This window comes from Sus scrofa, chromosome 9, assembly GCF_054392235.1.
Source record: "Sus scrofa isolate SSC_HxYL_T2T_F1_AM1 chromosome 9, Sscrofa_HxYL_maternal_Yorkshire_Landrace_v2.0, whole genome shotgun sequence".
Lineage (NCBI taxonomy): Eukaryota > Metazoa > Chordata > Mammalia > Artiodactyla > Suidae > Sus > Sus scrofa.
The window spans coordinates 78,200,325-78,218,885 of NC_139391.1; the positions used below are offsets into that span (position 1 = coordinate 78,200,325).

The 18,561-nt window shown below is 34.5% G+C and overlaps 1 protein-coding gene across 2 annotated transcripts in view; it reads left to right on the forward strand.

The window, feature by feature from the left end:
• Positions 1 to 18,561, forward strand: part of GNGT1 (G protein subunit gamma transducin 1) — a 312,220-nt gene that overhangs the window by 126,193 nt on the left and 167,466 nt on the right. The window lies entirely within an intron of this gene.

The window sequence follows — 18,561 nt, forward strand, 5'->3', positions numbered from 1 at the left end:
GCTCATTTAACCTTTTCCAAAGCAAAAAGGCTCCAAGTGCTTTACTGTTGCATTGGACAAGTCAGAAGCTATAATAGAGGTGCAAGAACTTCTACTTATATGAGGAACTAGAGACTGTAGGTGTAACTCAGCCATGGTGTTACTCTGTGCTTGCGTAATTTTAGCACTTAATTCTGATTAAGGGCTTTTGGGAAGCAGTAATGTGAAGTGCTGAACGGTACCTTTCTTTGCTTAGGGTTTTGAGTTTTTGCTTGTGGAGTAGTTTTTATGAAATTTGGGGGCATATGAGATTATCTTGTGAAAACTGATGGCCATTACTTTCCTTCAGTTTTATTACTCACTGTGTGTATATGTAGCTAATCCTTAGGTATTCTTATTTATATCAGGGGAATGATAATGGCATCCATGGTCAGCAGCTGTTTCTTGCCACAGGCGAAGTGGGCATATTAGATATTACTAATATCTTACTGCATAAACCAAAAAAAACCTGTAAGATATTTGTGCCTAGAGATCAAGAGTACAAATTAAGAAGCTTGGCACCTGTTTAAAGACTGCACATCTTTGTATCCATTTTAATGTAATTGGAGATTTGTTTCTTCTTTGAGAATACACTCTCTCTTCTTTTGGCAAATGTCTCTCTCTCTCTCTCTTTTTCTTTTTTTTTTTATCAGTAGCATATGTCTGACTCCTGGTTCATTCAGAAACACAAGGAATATGGCATAATAATGTTTGTAAATTTAAACTAACAAAGCAGTCTTTCTGCTTTTGAGTCAAATGAAAAATTTTGAGTAGAGAATATTGACTTACCTCTCATCAAAATTCAACAGAAAAAAAAAAATGTTTGCTTCAGTAGCAAACAGAGAACATGTGTAGAATCAGTGAAAATAAGTAAAGTGGCTGAGGTGACAAAGTTTATCTACATGTGGGAACCTTTCATGGTTTGGCAGCAATTCAGGTGAACAGCAGTCTTGGGATTCCTTTGTAAGAATTATCCTTCCAGTGACTGATTCTGATACTGTATAAGTTCACATAAGTTTTTAAAATGGTTGATATCAACAAAGAAGCTTGCTAGAATTTCATTAGGGTTATCTTACAGCTCTAGATCAAATTGGGAATAATTGACGTCTTAACCATTTTGATTTTTCCAATCTGTGAACATTTATTCTGCATTTATTTTGATATTCTTTGATTTCTCTTAGCAGTATTTCATAGTTCTTCTGCATAGAGGTCCTATATATTCTTTGTTAGATTTATACATAATTCATTTTTTTATTGTTTAGATATAATGGAAAAAAATAAAAATCATTATAGTAAAAAAAGTAAACATGGGAGAAATATAGACAAATATTTACTGATTAAATCAATAGCAATAAAAATATATAAACATAATTCATTTTTTGATGGTGCTTCACATGTTTAATTTTTTTGCTTTCTATTACAGTTACTAATATTAGTATATAGGATATCAACAAACTTTGTATGCTGACCTTGTTTTCCTGAGTCTTTGCTTTAATTCACTTGTTAGTTCCAGGAGGTTTTCATAGATTCTGGGGTTTTCCACATAGACAATCATGTTATCTGCCAACAAAGAGAGTTCTATGTCTTCCTTTGTAGTATGTGCTTACTTTACTGAAGTAGCTAGGACTTATAGTACAATGCTGAACATGAGAAGTGAGAAAGAATACCCATGACTTGGGACTGATATTGAAGGTAAAGCATTCAGTCTCTTGGCAGTAAGTATGACGTTAGCTATAGATTCTCTGCATATATCCTTTGTAAGGTTAACAAGGTTACACTCCAAGTTTTGGGGAGTTTTGATCATGAATGGATTTTGAAGTTTGTGAAATAATTTTTTTTATACTTATTAATATGATTATACAGTGTTTCTTTTTCAGCTTGCTAATATGATAAATTACATTGATTTGTTTGTGAATATTAAACTAGCATTGAATTCCTAGGATGAATCCCTTTTAGGCATGATATATTATCCCATTTATATATCACTGAGTTTTATTTCACATATTTTGTTAGGAATCTTTACTTCTAAGTTCATGAGTGATCTTGGTCTTCAGTTTTCTTTTGTTGTAATGTTTTTAATCTGATTTTGATATTAGTGGGACTGTGACTTCATAAAATGAATTGTAAATATTCCCTTCTTTTCTATTTTTTGAAAGAGGTTGTGTAGAATTGGTACTGCATTTTCCTTAAATATTTGGATAAATTCATCAGTGAAACCATCTGGGTTTGGTATTTTTTCCTTTCTCATTTTGTGGAGGGTTTTAAAGTAATAATTTAATTTCCTTAATGCATATAGTGCTATTCAGATTATCTCTTTCTCCTGGAGTGGATTTTGGCTAGTTTGTGTCTTTTAAAGAATTGTTTCACTTCATCTAAATTTTTGAATTTATTCTCATAGACTTCTTTTCTTTTTTTGTCTTTCTGTCTTTTCTAGGGCTGCACCTGCTGCATGTGGAGGTTCCCAGGCTAGGGGTCTAATCGGAGCTGTAGCCACTGGCCTACACCAGAGCCATAGCAATGTGGAATCTGAGCCGCGTCTGCAACCTATACCACAGCTCACGGTAACACTGTATCCTTAACCCACTAAGCGAGTCCAGGGATCAAACCCTCAATCTCATGGTTCCTAGTCGGATTCATTAACCACTGAGCCATAATGGGAACTCCTCATAGACTTGTTCTTAACCTTACTTTATCATTTAATGTATGTGGGATAAGTAGTGATAGACCCTCTTTCATTTTTTATATTGGTAATTTTTGTCTTTCCCTTTTTTCCTTAGCCTAGATAGAAATTTGTCAGTTTTATTGATCTTGGTAAATAACCAGATGTTGTTTTCATTGATTTTATCTATTGTTTTCCTGTTTTTAATTTAATTAATTTTGGCTCTCATTTTTATTATTTCCATTCTTCTGCTTGTTCTGGGTTTAATTTTCACTTCCTTTTCTGGTTTCTTAAGAAGGAAGCCTAGGATATTGATTGATTGGTAAGTCCTTCTTGTTTTAAAAATATGTTCATTTTATACTTTATAGCTGTCCTCTCAGCACTGCTTTAGCTACATCCTACAATGTTTGATGTTATATTTGCATTATAATTAAATGCAAAATATTTACAAATTTTCCTTGATTTTCTTTTTAACCCATTGGTTATTTAGAGATGTATTGTTTATTTTTCAAATATTTGAGCATTTTGTAGTTTTGTTAGTGGCATTTAGTTTAATTCCATTATGGTATCAGAACATACTTCACATGATTTATATTCTGTTATATTATTTAAGATTTATTTTATTAATCATATTATAGTCCATCTCAGTGACTATTTAACACCCACTTGAGAAAAATGTATGTTTTAATATTGGTGTTCTTTAAATGTGCATAATGCCAAGTTGGTTAATAGCACTGTTCAAGGTTGTATTTGTCCTTCCTGAATTTTTGCCTATTTGTCTGTGGTGATGAAGTCTCCAGCTGTAAAAGTATATTTATCTATTTCTGTACTTAATTCTACTAGTGCTTGTCTCATGCATTTTGATACTCTACTGTTAGGTGCATACTCAGAATTGTTATGTCTTCTTGGAGAATTGACCCCTATGTTATTATGTAATATCCTTTTTCTTCCTGAATATTTTCCTTATTCTGATGCTGGCCTGTATATCTACCTCAGCTTTCTTTCATTTGTGTTTGCGTGGTATAACTTCCTGTGCCCTTTACTTTAAAGGTTTTTTATTGAAGTAAATTTTCTACAGCATAAACTCTGCAACTTTAAAGTGTCCTGTAGAGTGGTTTTTGATATATTCACAATGTTGTGTCACCATCAGTATTATCTGATTCCAGAATATTTCCATTACCCCAAAATAACTGCCAGGTCTGTTAGCAATCAATTTCAAATCCCACCACCTTCCAACTCTTGGAAACTAACCTAGTTTAAGTTTCTATGGTTTTGCCAATTCTAGACATATCATATGAGATGTAGCATTTTGTTTCTTCTTTTTCTTTCTTTCTTTTTTTTTTTTTTTTTGGCTACACCTGTGGCATGTGAAATTTCCTGGGCCAGGGATCGAACCCGAGCCATAGCAGTGACCCAGGCTGCTTCAGTGACAACTCTGGATTTTTTGCCACTATGCCACCAGGGAATTTCCCCTTACTGTTTTCATTTACCATAAGGTTTGTAGGGTTTTCCACTGCAGCATGTATCAGAGCTTCATTGCTTTTTATGTCTGATTAATATTGCATTGTATGGTTTTATCATGGGTTGCTCTTCATCCACTCCTTAGTTGGGCATTTGGATTGTTTCAGTTTTTAGGCTGTTATGAATTTTTGTGAACAGGTTTTTTTTTGGTGAAAATGTTTTTTCAATGTCTTGGATATATATCTAGGAGTGGAATTTTTGTGTGATACGGTAATTCTGTGTTTAACTTTTTGAGGAAATACCTAACTACTTTCTACAGTGGCCCCATTCCTTTATTTTAATCCATATAACTTTTTATATTTATATTGGGTTTATTGTAGACAGTATGGACTCAAGTAATGTTTTTTATCCAATCTGAAAAATCTGTTTTAACAAAATGTATTTAGATTATTCACATTTAAAGTGATTAGTGATAATTAAATTAAAATCTGCTGTCTTGCTATTTTCTATTAGTTGTGTTTTTGTTTTCTTCTTTTTCTAACTTCTCTCATTTCACTTGAGCATTTTTTGTGATTCCATTTTATCTCATATATTGACTTATTCACACTTCATTTTAAAACTTTTAAAATGCTTTGTAAATATAAACCCTAGAATTTACAATATACATAAATAATCCAAATCCTCATTCAAATAGTATTATACCTTTTCGTATGTAGAAAAATTAACTTAGAATATTCCCAGCCAATCTCCATTTTCAATAAAAGTAAACTTTTCCTAGCATTTACCAAGATCATCGTCTGACAAAACCACAATGAAATAAATATAAGCTTATATAAAATATTTTACAAAACTACTTCTTTTTTTTTTTTTTTTTTTTGTCTTTTGTCTTTTGCTGTTGTTGCTATTTCTTGGGCCGCTCCCGCGGCATATGGAGGTTCCCAGGCTAGGGGTTGAATCGGAGCTGTAGCCACCGGCCTACGCCAGAGCAACGAGGGATCCGAGCCGCATCTGCAACCTACACCACAGCTCACGGCAACGCCGGATCGTTAACCCACTGAGCAAGGACAGGGACCGAACCCCGCAACCTCATGGTTCCTAGTCGGATTCGTTAACCACTGCGCCACGACGGGAACTCCTACAAAACTACTTCTTCAATTAAGTGGCTAATTTAATATAAGTCTCTACTCAGTTTGGGAGTTCCTTCGTGGCTCTGTGGTTTGAGGATCTGGTGCAGGTTCCATCCCTGGCCTGGGAACTTCTGCATACCATTGGTGTAGCCAAAAAAAAAAAAAAAGTTGCTATTCAGTTTGAAGATGGTTAAAATAGGTTATAGGTAATTATACCATATGTGGAAGCTTGATTTCGTAAGTGACTACAATTGAGGAAAATATTAGCTCAGTTTTATCTAATAAATCATAATGCAAAGAATCAAGATGTTTGTGTACTGATTGCTCCTTAGTTGTGTTCTATTTATCTTTGTCTTGCCAAAGTCCTTAACAATACCAGGTTGTAATCACCATTCAGAGGGTATAGCTCAAGGGTAGAGCATTTGCATAATCACCATTCAAATGGTTTTTTTTTTTTTTTTTTGGTATGTAGAATAAATCAGGATCTTATCTATAAAAAAAGAGTAAACACAGGAATAAACCTAACAAAAATGGTTGCAGTATAAAGTTTAGTTATACTGGAGGAGAGTTTAGCATTAACAGTAGTTATTAAAATTGAAAATGTATACACCCTACAATTCAGGTGTCCTGCTTTCATGTGTGTGCAAAGAGGCATGTAGAAAGATATTCTGTTATTATGGAAATATAAAAATAAAAACTAAAAATTATCTAAATGTCTGTAACAGACAAATGGGCATCATATATACATGATAATCAAAATAGTATAGATAAAATAGCATATTTATATAACATGATATTACATGATTGTTAAAAGGAATGAACTCTCCATGTATCAACAGAGGACCTATCTAAAATACTTTTTATGAGAGTAAGCAAATTGACCATTTTATCTTGAGAGAGAGGTAGGAAAAATGCCAAGAGGAAGACTCAAAGTTATAATTATTATTAAATGGTTCTGGGAACAGAGTGGAGAAAAATGCAGTTGTACTTGTTATTCAAATAAAACTAATTTTTATTGCAATGTCAAAATTTTTTATAAACTATATTAGTAAAAGTCTAAAATACACGGTCCCACACATATGCGGCACTCCCCCCCAAATATCAGTGGTTTAAAATAACAAAGGTTTATTTCATACTCGTTGCTTGTTTATTGTAGGTTGGTAGTACTATTTATTTAATTCACTCAGGGCCTTTAGCAGATGGGGCAGCCACTATCTTAAAAGTAGAGGATAATGATAAGTTTGTTTTCTATGTCTCTGGTCAATTTCTGTTTTGTAGATAAGTTCATTTGTATCATATTTTTAGATTTCACATATAAGTGATATTGTATGATATTTGTCTTTCTCTGGCTTATTTCGCTTAGGATGGTAGTCTCTAGGTCCATCCATGTTGCTATAAATGGCATTATTTCATTCTTTTTATGGCTAAGTAGTATTCCATTATATATGTACCATATCTTCTTTATCCATTCATCTATTGATGGATATTTAGGTTGCTTCCATGTCTTGGCTATTATAAATAGTGCTGCTGTGAACATTGGGGCAAACGGGACAGGGTGGGAGGGGTAAATTAGGAATTTGTGATCAACAGATACACACTACCCTATAAATAGGTACACAACAAGGGCCTATTTGTGTTCAATGTCTTGTAATAGCCTATAATGGAAAAGAATCTGAAAAAGAATATATATATATATATACATAAATATATATATATATATATTTTTTTTCTCATTAACCAGACTGGAGAAACTCCTAAGTCACACGACATTGGACAGAATGATTGTTCAGAATGATCTTGCTTCACTAATTGAGAATAATTAGCGCTAGACTAAGTTAGATTCCATGTAGAAAATCTTTTTTTTTAAATTTTAAATGTTTTTTTTTTTTCATTATAGCTGGTTTACAGTGTTCTGTCAATTTTCTACTGTACAGTAAGGCGACCTAGTCACACATACTTGTATACATTCCTTTTTCTCACATTATCATGCTCCATTATAAGTGACTAGATAAAGTTCCCAGTGCTATACAGCAGGATCTCATTGCTTACCATTCCAAAGGCAATAGTTTGCATCTATTAACCCCAAATTTCCAATCCATCCCACTTGCTCTCCCTCCCCCTTGGCAACCACAAGTCTGTTCTCCAAGTCCATGATTTTCTTTTCTGTGGAAAGGTTCATTTGTGCTGTATATTAGATTCCAGATATAAGTGATATCATATGGTATTTGTCTTTCTCTTTTTGACTTCCTTCACTTAGTATGAGAGTCTCTAGTTCCATCCATGTTGCTGCAAATGGCATTATTTTGTTCTTTTTATGGCTGAGTAGTATTTCATTGTGTATATATACCGTATCTTCTTAATCCATTCATCTGTCGGTGGACATTTAGGTTATTTCCATGTCTTGGCTATTGTGAATGGTGCTGCAATGAACATAACAGGTGCATGTGTCTTTTTCAAGGAAAATTTTGTCCAGATATATGCCCGAAAGTGGGATTGCTGGGTCTTATAGTAGTTCTCTAGTTTTCTGAGGTACCTCCATACTATTTTCCATATTGGCAGTTTACATTCCCATCAACAGTATAGGAGGGTTCTGTTTTTTCTACATGCTCTCCATCATTGTTATTTGTGGACTTAATGATGGCCATTCTGACTGGTGTGAGGTTGTACCTCATAGTAATTTTGATTTGCATTTCTCTAATAATCAGTGATATTGAGCATTTTTTTCATATGCTTGTTGGCCATCTGTATATCTTCTTTGGAGAAATGTTTATTCGGGTTTTTTGCCCATTTTTCCATTGGGTTGTTGACTTTTTTGCTGTTGAGTTGTATAAGTTTTTGTATATTTTAGAGATTAAGCCCTTGTCAGCTGCATCATTTTAAACTATTTTCTCCCATTTTGTAGATTGTCTTCTTTTTTTCTTTTTCTTTTTTTTTTTTTTTTTTTTGTAGTTTCCTTTGCTGTGCAAAAGCTTGTCAGTTTGATTAGGTCCCATTGGTTTATTTTTGCTTTTATTTCTGTTGCCCTGGGAGGCTGACCTGAGAAAACATTTTTAAGTTTGGTGTAAGAAAATGCCTATGTTCTCTTCTAGGAGTTGAATAGTGTCTTGTCTTACAAGTCTCTAAGCCATTTTGAGTTTATTTTTGTGCATGGTGTGAGGGTGTGTTCCAGTTTCATTGATTTACATGTGGCTGTCCAGTTTTCCCAGCACCACTTGCTGAAAAGACATGTAGAAAATCTTAAAAACAAACTCTGAAGTAACCAAACTACTTCCAAATAACTAGAGCCCAGAACAAAGCTCAAGAATATAAATAGAAATATATTACTCATCCAACAATGCATAATATTTGGCATCCAATCAAAAACTACCAGTTATATCCAAAAGCAGAAAAATACCATCCATAATGAGGAGAAACATCAACCAATTGAAACCAGCCCAGAACAGAGACATATAGCAGACAGGGTTATTAAAATAATTATTACAACTGTGTTCCATGTGTCCAAAAAGCTAAAAGATTGAACATGTTAAATAGAGACATAGAATATATATAAAACACATATCAAATTTATAAAGATTAAAAATTACAATGTTTGAGGTGAAAAAATATTCTGCATGAGTTTAAAGGCTGATTAGACATTTTAAAGGAATGATTAGTGAATTTGAATAAATAATAGTGGAAACTATATGAAAGGAAACATACAGAGAACAAATACTTCAAAGATTCACAATAAATGAACAGAGCATCTGTAAGTTGTAGGGCAACTTTAAGTAGCCTAATATATAAGTAATAGAAATGTTTGAAGAATAAATAATGGTCAAAATTTTTACAAATTTGATGAAAAATTGTAAATCAACAGATCTCAGAGGCTCAAAAATCCCAAAACATATTAGGGATTCTCAGCATAAACAATTCAAGCTTGAACACAGTGGAACAACATCTTTAACAGTAATGAAAGGACAAAACCTCTTGACCAAGGATTCTATACCCAGCAACCACATCTTTAAAAAACAAATGTAAAATAAGATGTTTGAAGACCACACAAAAGCAAAAGAATTCATCACCAGTAGACCCACACTATAAGAGAGGTCAAAAGAAGTTTTCAGTTGGAAAAAAAATACCAAATGAAAATATGGATCTACATAAAGGACCAAAAAACAGAGTAAGCGGTAACTGTGTGGATAAACATAATATTTTTCTTATTTTTAAAATCTACTTAAAATATCACTCATTGCTGAAATAAGAATAAATAAAAACATAGTGTGGGGTTTATAACATGGAAGAAAAGAAATTCAGGCTTGACTTACAAAATCTGTATGGTATGGTAGCACCACCTGAAAGTTAAAATTTGCAGCAGCATCACACCCCATGTTTGGCCCAAAGGAGTATGGAAAAGAGAAACTGCAATAGGTGTGATTTTACATTGATTCTTAGGGTATGACTTGGAGGAAGATCTGAAAATTTAGATAGATAGATATTATGGCTAGTATATGAGTGGACTCTTCAGGATGATCAGAATGTGGAGATATTTGTATTTCTATGTTCATGCTCACTGGCCATCCAATTCAAAGGAGAGGCTCAAAATAATTAGGTAAATATAATGATATCTTTTCTCTGTCTTCTCAGAGGGCAGGTTGTAGGCTAGCTTGTTAGTGGTAACTTTGCTGACCGTTATTCCCCCATCTTCCCAATTCCATGTAAAGCTATAATTCTCTTTATTATAATGATTTATACATAGAATGAAAAGAGTAGTGTCTGTTTTGATAATTGAACTCTGATGGATACAACATTCCACAAAGACAGTAAGCATAAAATCTCACATCTAAAGCCATAGCTTCAATTGCAGATATATAGAACAAGAAGGATGTGGCTTAGCAGCATGTTTGAATGACAGGAGTATTCATTAATGAAACTTTAAGATGAATAATGCAATACGTCTATCAGAAATGTTTTTACTCCCCTTTATACTTTTTTGAGAACAATACCTAGAGTAAGCCTTTCTGTATTAGAGACTACAATTAATAGACACACAGGAGTAGGTTAAGAGGGTGGCAAACAATGCTGTGAACTGAGTGATTGAAAGTCCTTTATATTTTAGCCTGTAGGGAAGATCAGGTGGTGTGGAATGTGGTATGAGCTAGAGGATATTTGTAAATTATTATATGGAGGAAGATTGAATTTAAAAAAAATTTTTGTGGCCACACCAGAAGTTCCCAGGCCAGGAATTGAACTCATGCCACAGCAGTGACCCTAGCCATAGCAGTGTCAACACCAAATCCTTAACTGCTAGGCCACCAGGGAACTCCTGAATAATATCATAAAGGTCTAGGACTAAGACCAACCAAAAATGTTATCATTTTGGAGAAGTAACAAAAATCCAATACATACTATTTACAAATCTGTAGAGGTATGAAATAATTCTCTCTCCTTTCATTCCTCCTTTCATTGAACAGTCATGTATATACTAAGTCCTGCTATTTCTTCTTCCAAAATATAGTTTTGCTGTGTCTACTCCTTATCATTTCTTCATCCTCCACTCTAGCCCAAACCATTTTCCTGGAAAATGGCAATAGACCCTAGCTGGCCTCCTTATTTCCATTCTTGGTCTCATTTATTCTTATCAGAGCAAACAAAACTAGTTTTAAATATGAATTACATCTTTTGTTTTTGCACAATCCTACTAAAAACTCTCCTGTAGTTTCCCATTTCTCCTAGAACAAATTCTGGACTTGACAATAGTTAGACCATTCTTTATACCTGTCTTCTGCCTTCTTTTCCCATCCTGCTAGCACTAGTCTTTCCCTCATTTGGTATATTCCTGCCATGCCAGCTTCTTTTCATTATTTAAATCCTCTGAGTTAGGGAACTCCTCTTGTGGCACAGTGGAAATGAATTGGACTTGTATCCATGAGGATGCAGGCTTAATCCCTGGCCTTGCTCAATGGGTTGGGCCCAGCATTGCTATGAGCTGTGGTGTAGGTTGAAGACATGACTTGGATCCCACATTGCTGTGGCTATGGCTGTGGCGCAGCTATAGTTGTAGCTCTGATTAGATCCCTAGCCTGGGAACTTCCATATGCCATGGGTGTGGCCCTAAAAAAGAAAAAAAAAAATTGCTCTGAGCTCTCTTCTGTTCCATGAACTTCTCATGATGTTTCCTCTTCCTGGAAAAATGCTCCTCTCACCTTTTTCTTCCTGTTTAGTTCTTACTTATACACTTGGTTTCAATTTAAATTAGTCATTCTCTATCAGGGGTGATTTGGCAATCTCTTAAGACATTGTTAGTGATTCCAACTGAGATGGTACTGCTGGCATCTAGAAGGTAGAGGTCAGGAAACTACCACACATTCTACAGCATACAGTCCAGCTCTCTACAGTAAAGAATTGTCAGTTCTAAAATTTCAATAATTCTGCGGTTGAGAAAGCCTGGTTTATCTGTGATTTCTCAGTTATTGCTTAATATAAAATTAATTCACTTTCTCTCAGACCAAGCTGTTGTTTTGCTCAGCAGCTCATCTAAATTTTCAATTATGTATTCAGGTCTGCATCTGTTTGTTTAATGACTGTTTTCCCCACCAGACTGTGAATTCTATAAGAACAGGAAACATATCTGTTTTGTCTCCCTACTGTAGAGTCAGTATGTGTCACTGGTATAGCTGGTATATGGTAGGTGATTGATAATAACTGTAGTATGAATTATTAAGTAAGGTTTATTATTGAATATGGCATACTTAAAAACCATGTAGAAATAGTCACTCAAATCCTGGAAAATGTAGCAGAGGACTAAGACATACAAATAACCAATTATAGTACAAGAAAGATTAAAATATAACCTAAACAGAGTTTTAAAATAATCTGCTAAATAAATTTGGAAGAAGATTGAATAATTACAGTGAATTTGGTTTCGGGAAGGATCTTCTTCTTCACTCTTATTTTTTGGATGATAGCCAGTTGACTTGCAGAGTAGTGTTCATCTGCTCTCAGCTGTGAGAGAAGACAGGGCCTAACTTACCACATTACCAAATGGTAATTTCTGAGAGACTTTGCAGTATTAATTTTCCCAATTACAAGCAAATGGTAAACTTAAGTTTCTTAGGCTTAAAATGATAATTCTGTCCTGCAGTGGTCATTTGAAAGTATTTAAGAAACAATTATTATGTTGTGAGAATCCCAGAACTCTTTAATTTATCCCAGATTCCAATTTCTAGATCTTGATAGCATGCAACCACTGATCATTCTCATGTGATACAGTTTATAATTGGCTAGTTAATATCACTGTTCCAGTTTGGAAATTTAAGGTTATCTAGATCAATATTGAGTTAGGGCTATACTTTCTGCATATACATATGTTTGAAAAGTGTAACCCTAAGTAAATTATATATATATATATATACACACATATATATATATGTATATATATACACACACACACACACACATATATATATATATATATATACACATGCACATATGCACACAGAAACACACATAAATATACATGAACATGTCCACCTACCATAGTCATGCACCAGGCCCTGTATATTTGATATTCGGTAAAATGATTTTTTGGCTCTTCAGAATTTATACGTCATGCACTTCTGTTTTGTTTAAAGTACTAGACATTTCGATCCTTGATCTCCAGTTTAAACTGGGCCCTGAACATTACCTGGCAATGCAGTGTTTCTCTTGTCAGCTATCTCCAGGCTCCACACAAAATATTTAAATAAGTCTTTGCTTTTTTTAGAGCCCTCGTTCATCTGTACATCCTCAGTGGAAAAACAAAAGATATTCAATATCATTCAAATGAATGAAGTATTTGGACTCTCAATGAAAACAACAACTAAATTATTTATGTAAAGTATTCACTTTCTGTCATGAATTAATATTACCGGCTATTTACATAATCAAAAGTAATCATTTAATTGCAAAACTGTATTTTATCCCCTGCTCTATTAGCAAGTAGACTTGTCTAAAGATGATTCTAAGTGGCATTTCAGACAGACTCATATTAGTTTCATAAAATGTGGTTGGAATAACTTGTATCTCATAGGTCTTGGTTAAGTGACACTGTGGTATAAAAGAACCTAGTTTTAGGGATCTCCACAAAAGATTTGCAATTAATCTGGTAGATGCTTTTGAAATTATACCTTCATTTTCAGAAAAGTGTATGGCAAAAATAAGTAAATAAATAACATCATCTAGATTGTAAACAAGTACAATTTAATATCCTCATAGTGAGAATTATTGAGTCTTTACCAACTGTGAAAGCAAAGTGGGACAGTGAGTAATAGGCTGGCAATAAATATATCAGAAGATCTTACCGCACACAGACTTCGGATTCTGTTTTGCTAGAGGCACAGGAATTTCGGAAGCAGTGAAGTGTTTTTGACTTAAGTAATTGTTCTATCAGACTTATCTCATTTATCTCGAAAGTGAAAATGCCAGTTTCACTTGCCTAGAGAAGTTGCTTGAAGTTAAAAACAAAACAAAACAGGAGAATATGGTTATAAATCAGGAAAACTGAATTGTTATCCCAGCTCTGATAATTACAGTGATGATAATACTGGAGGATAGCTGAATAGCTCAGAGCTTTCATTTCTAATATAAAACGGACATATCAATGTTAACACCACTTAATATACAGAGTAGTTATGTCAGCTAAATGAAAAGCAGAAATTACGTAGCCTGACATAGAATGCTCTTTCAACCTGATTGAAACTGGCTTCTTGCACCTCACTTGTTAGCGTTCTTATCCACCTTCCCACTTCTACCCTACTTCCTCCAACACACACACACACGCACACCAATTCTACATTTAAAATACAGCTTCATCACCATTTCCTGCTTTTTGAATACCCTGAACACCTTAATACTTACGAAGAAAATGATAATAATTTTGAAATAGGTGCATGTTCTTTTCTCTGTTTGCATTTCATTGTATGATATTTTCTCACTATTTTTCAAGAGGCATTATTGGTCTTAGAGGGAACTAGAATTTTTACATCAAGAAGATAAAGAAAAGGGATTCATGTTTGAGCCTTTGACACTCAAGATCAAAATTTCCATGGTAAAACAGTAATTCTGAACGGCGGGATTTGGAATGAAAACATTCTTTCACAAATATTTTACCTCATATAAATATCAAGAGCTAGTTCTGGAAATCTCAAACATAAAGGGAAATTCCTCTCTGAGATGAAAAGGAAGAATATCTATGCCTTCTGGTCCAGGATCTGGGAAGAAAAGACAAAGGTTCTCAGATCTGCGGTGTGTCCTTTCTTCAGTTCTCTAGGCAAAATCCCAAGCAGAAAGAGGGATTTCTTTAAGCTGAAGAAAAAGTAAAAAACATAAGGAGACTACCCTCTAGGGTGATTGCACGCTAACATCCTAAGGGCAGTAGCTGTAGCAAAAGATGTAGTTCTGTAGGTGACCTGAAGCAGTGCTCCTGGCTCCAGTTGCCTGTGCACAATAAAGGACCCAGAAATTCCTACATATCTGAAGAGGAAATAGAGAATTAGTAATAATAGCAAACATGCATTGACTGTAAATATGCCAGGCATCCTTCTCAGCACATTGTATTTAATTCTTTTAATCTATGCAGTCATGCAGTGAAGAACCCCATTTAACAAAGAAGGAAATGGAGATATGTAACATTTAAGTAATTTCCCTCAATGAAGTATAGTTATTGAGTATTAGGACTTCTTTACTGGAGGACTAAATGGCACCATTTTAGCCAAAGGCTTTAGGGTAGGCTGCTTGGTTCAGCAATAAAGAACAGCGAAAGCTAAAATTCAAGGAGTATCCACACTGTCAGTGAGAAATATTTAGGAAGGAGGACCATTGGGTCTGATAAGGCTAAGAGATCATACCATAGAGGAGGCAAAGTCGTGGTCCTTCCTTCCCAATACCTCAACTGATAGCAGCAGTGAATGAGAATCTGCCCTGATGCAGAAAGCATCACAAAGGCCACCAAGGTGCTTCTCCCACAATGCCATTCAGTCCATAAGCTTCCCCTACACGCAGCCACTGGCTGAAGAAGCCAATTGAGAAGGGAAGAATGGCTCTGACATGGACTCGGAACTGTTGATTATTTATCCATTAAAGGCTGTTTCAAATACAAAATAAACTAGAGGACACTGATTCTATTAATTGTCAGTATTTTTTGGCAACTACTCCATTGTCCAGTGAGGACAGTCATCAACTTATTATAAAAAGTAAAGAAGCTAGATGGTCTTTGCTTAGCTGTGTTATAATGTACGTAAAATTCTCTTCTCCATTTGTGCATCTGTACCTGCTCTTGTATCTGTTGTAACACCCTTTCCTTTTCTTCTGTCTGGCAAAGTCTAACTCATCCTTTAAATCCTAATCTGTGTCATATCCTTTGTGAGAAATATCCACAGAAGCCCAGACAGAGTTAGCGACATCATTCATCCTTGTGCTTCTAAAGAGCATAGTCTATATACCTCTGTTGTTCTGTATGCCATCCATCTCTTGGTCTGTATGTCTCTTTCTGTAGACTCTGAACACTTGCATATTGTAAGCCTCAATATTTGATTAGCAAATGAGTCGAAAACCAGATGGGAATGTTTGCATGAATGTCATGGAATCCAAGAATCCATGTCCTTATATCCATGTTACACAGTTGAGAATCCTCAGGAAACATTTGCTAAATAAGTAAATAGGTGGATTTTTCCTTGAATCTTGATGTGTTTGCATTAGATAGTCTTAGGTACTCAAATGCTAGAGTTCCTCAAAAAATCATTTAATTAACTTGATGAATGACAGACCTATTTTCCTCCACTTGAGTATCAGTGCCATGAGGAGAGGAAATTTTGTCTGTTTCTTTCATCCATGTATCACTAGTCACCATGCCAGTTACTTATGAGGTTGACAAAATAATCGTTGACTTGAAAAAATGAATGGCCAATTATTGAAAACTCTAGCTGCAAACTTAGAGATGACAGGGAGTGTGTGTGGTTCATATTCCATCGAGGCTTCCCTTTTGGCTATGTACCAGTTGCTAAATAGAAACAGGAAGCTACCTTTTTACTGTTGTTTCTTTCAAAATCACTAGTAATACAATTTCTTTGAAAACTGCCTATAACTACTGCAATAGCCTGAGAGAATACTGTGTCTTTCCAGCCATAATTTCATGAACAACAGTGCTTCTAGTGAGTTATCTTTCTGCATAAGTTTTATTGGGATCTGTTCAGTCTGAATCCCTCTTCAGCTCTATTTATCAGGTTATAACTTCCCTATCTGTGGTGCTGCTCTTAAAACAGCCATTTCACTCATAATGAAGACCAATGACTGGCTCTTGACTCAAGGGTGAGGTGGTACAGGATGTCTGTAACCATTGACCAGCCTGCATTCTAATAGAATTTGATGATAATTTTTTTAAATTCTATTTTTCAAATGAATAGTGGCTGAATTGTCATGCTTTTTACTGATTCATTGAGGTTACAAACTGAACAACTGAGTATCAAACTGAAAAACATCTAGTAAAGGTACTACATACAGGAAGAAAATTGCATTTATAACAGCATCTGCTTGGAGATTTAAAAATTCATAATTGAAATATAAGCCTTTTTCAAGAGCAATATACCTTCACTTTGTACATCATCACTTATTACTAAAAGTAGCTTTGATTTTATGACTCTTTCCACTTCACCCATGAGTTCAGCTTAGATTCCCATGCTGACATCATCTAGGTTCACAGACACTAAGACAAACTCAGCCATAATCTCCCTAGTTCTGAATACTTTGAGTCTAACAGAAGTTGAGTACTGGAGAAAATGAGATCAGGATAGTGAAAGCAAAATTGGACTTTTTTGCCAATTTAACATAAAATATGTCATCCCTTAGGCAGGGGGTATAGTGCTTTGTGATTTCATATACATCTTCTCATTTGGTTCCATCATAACTTTCTAGTAAGAGTGACCATAGACAGCATGGTGCCCTGGTCTATAAATAGAGCTCACTTTAACTCTCCACGGTATTCTGGCTTGATAAAAACTTATATGATCAGTTTATCTGTAATATAACCAGGGAGGAAGCTTTCAGATTTTTAGATTGTTTTTACTTAATTTTTATTGATTTATTTAATGTTATGGATGAAAAATTAGACCAAAACTTTATTTTCCTAACCTAGGTTATATGATATTTTCTTTGAACCAGAATCTATAGTATGATAAAACCAGGCATTTGTTAAACTATTCCAAAATCAACTCTTTTTAGATTGTAACTGGAGGATTAAAAACAAGTGGGTCAATAGGAAGGAAACTGCATTTATTATAAAACACCTATTTTGTCCTGTCAATATTCGTTGTATAATTAAATCCTCACAATACTCCCTAGTTAACATAAGTGTGATTCTTCCCATATTATAATGAGGAAACTGAAGTTCAGGGAGTTTAAATAACTTGCTCTGGGAGTTCCTGCTGTGGGCAACAGGAATTTGTATATGTATCTTACTTTTTTTTTTTTCCTCAGGAAACTATTAGGGGTCTTTTTTTCCCCTCCTTTTTAATGGCTGTACCGGAAGCATATATAAGTTTTAGGGCTAAGGGATAAATTGGAGCTCTGACTTCAGGCTTATGCCATAGCACGGCAAGGATGGATACTTGACCTACTGAGAGAGGCCAGGAAAATTGAACCCACATCCTCACGGACTATATCAGGTTCTTAACCCACTGAGCCACACTGGGAACTCCAACAAAGCAAATTCTTTCTTGGGAAACTGGATTCTTTATGGCAAACAATTAAATATTAGAGTTTAGAATCACTTTGAAAAAACTTATAAACAAGTAAATTGCTCAGTTTGATGCTTATTGTTGGTTAGAGGAAGAAGAGCCAAACCTAATTGATGACAAGATTTTAAAGGAATTTTTAGATGATGACCTCAAAATAATTGCTATTGAATAAGAGAATGAGCACAGCATGAATAGAAGCATCACATTAAAAAATGCAGTCTCATTATTAGGAGCTGTATAATCATAAGCTAATAGTTCGGCCAAGTCTTCTATTTTGGTTTTTTATTTGTTTTTTAACCTCATTGCCCTTTTTAATGCTTTTGGGCAATATTTTACACATGTTCAAAAACTGTAATGCCAGGAAGAAGAGACTATCTGCCATTTGTTGGGATAATTCTCAGGTGTTACCTCTCTACTCTCTCCTTCACCACTCACCCTTAGTCTTCTCATCTATCGCTAAACAATGGAGTCTTCTGTTTTCTTCCTCTTGCTACCAAAGGTCACTCAAGTAATTTTTTATATGAGTTAAACATTTATTAAATATTGCCTT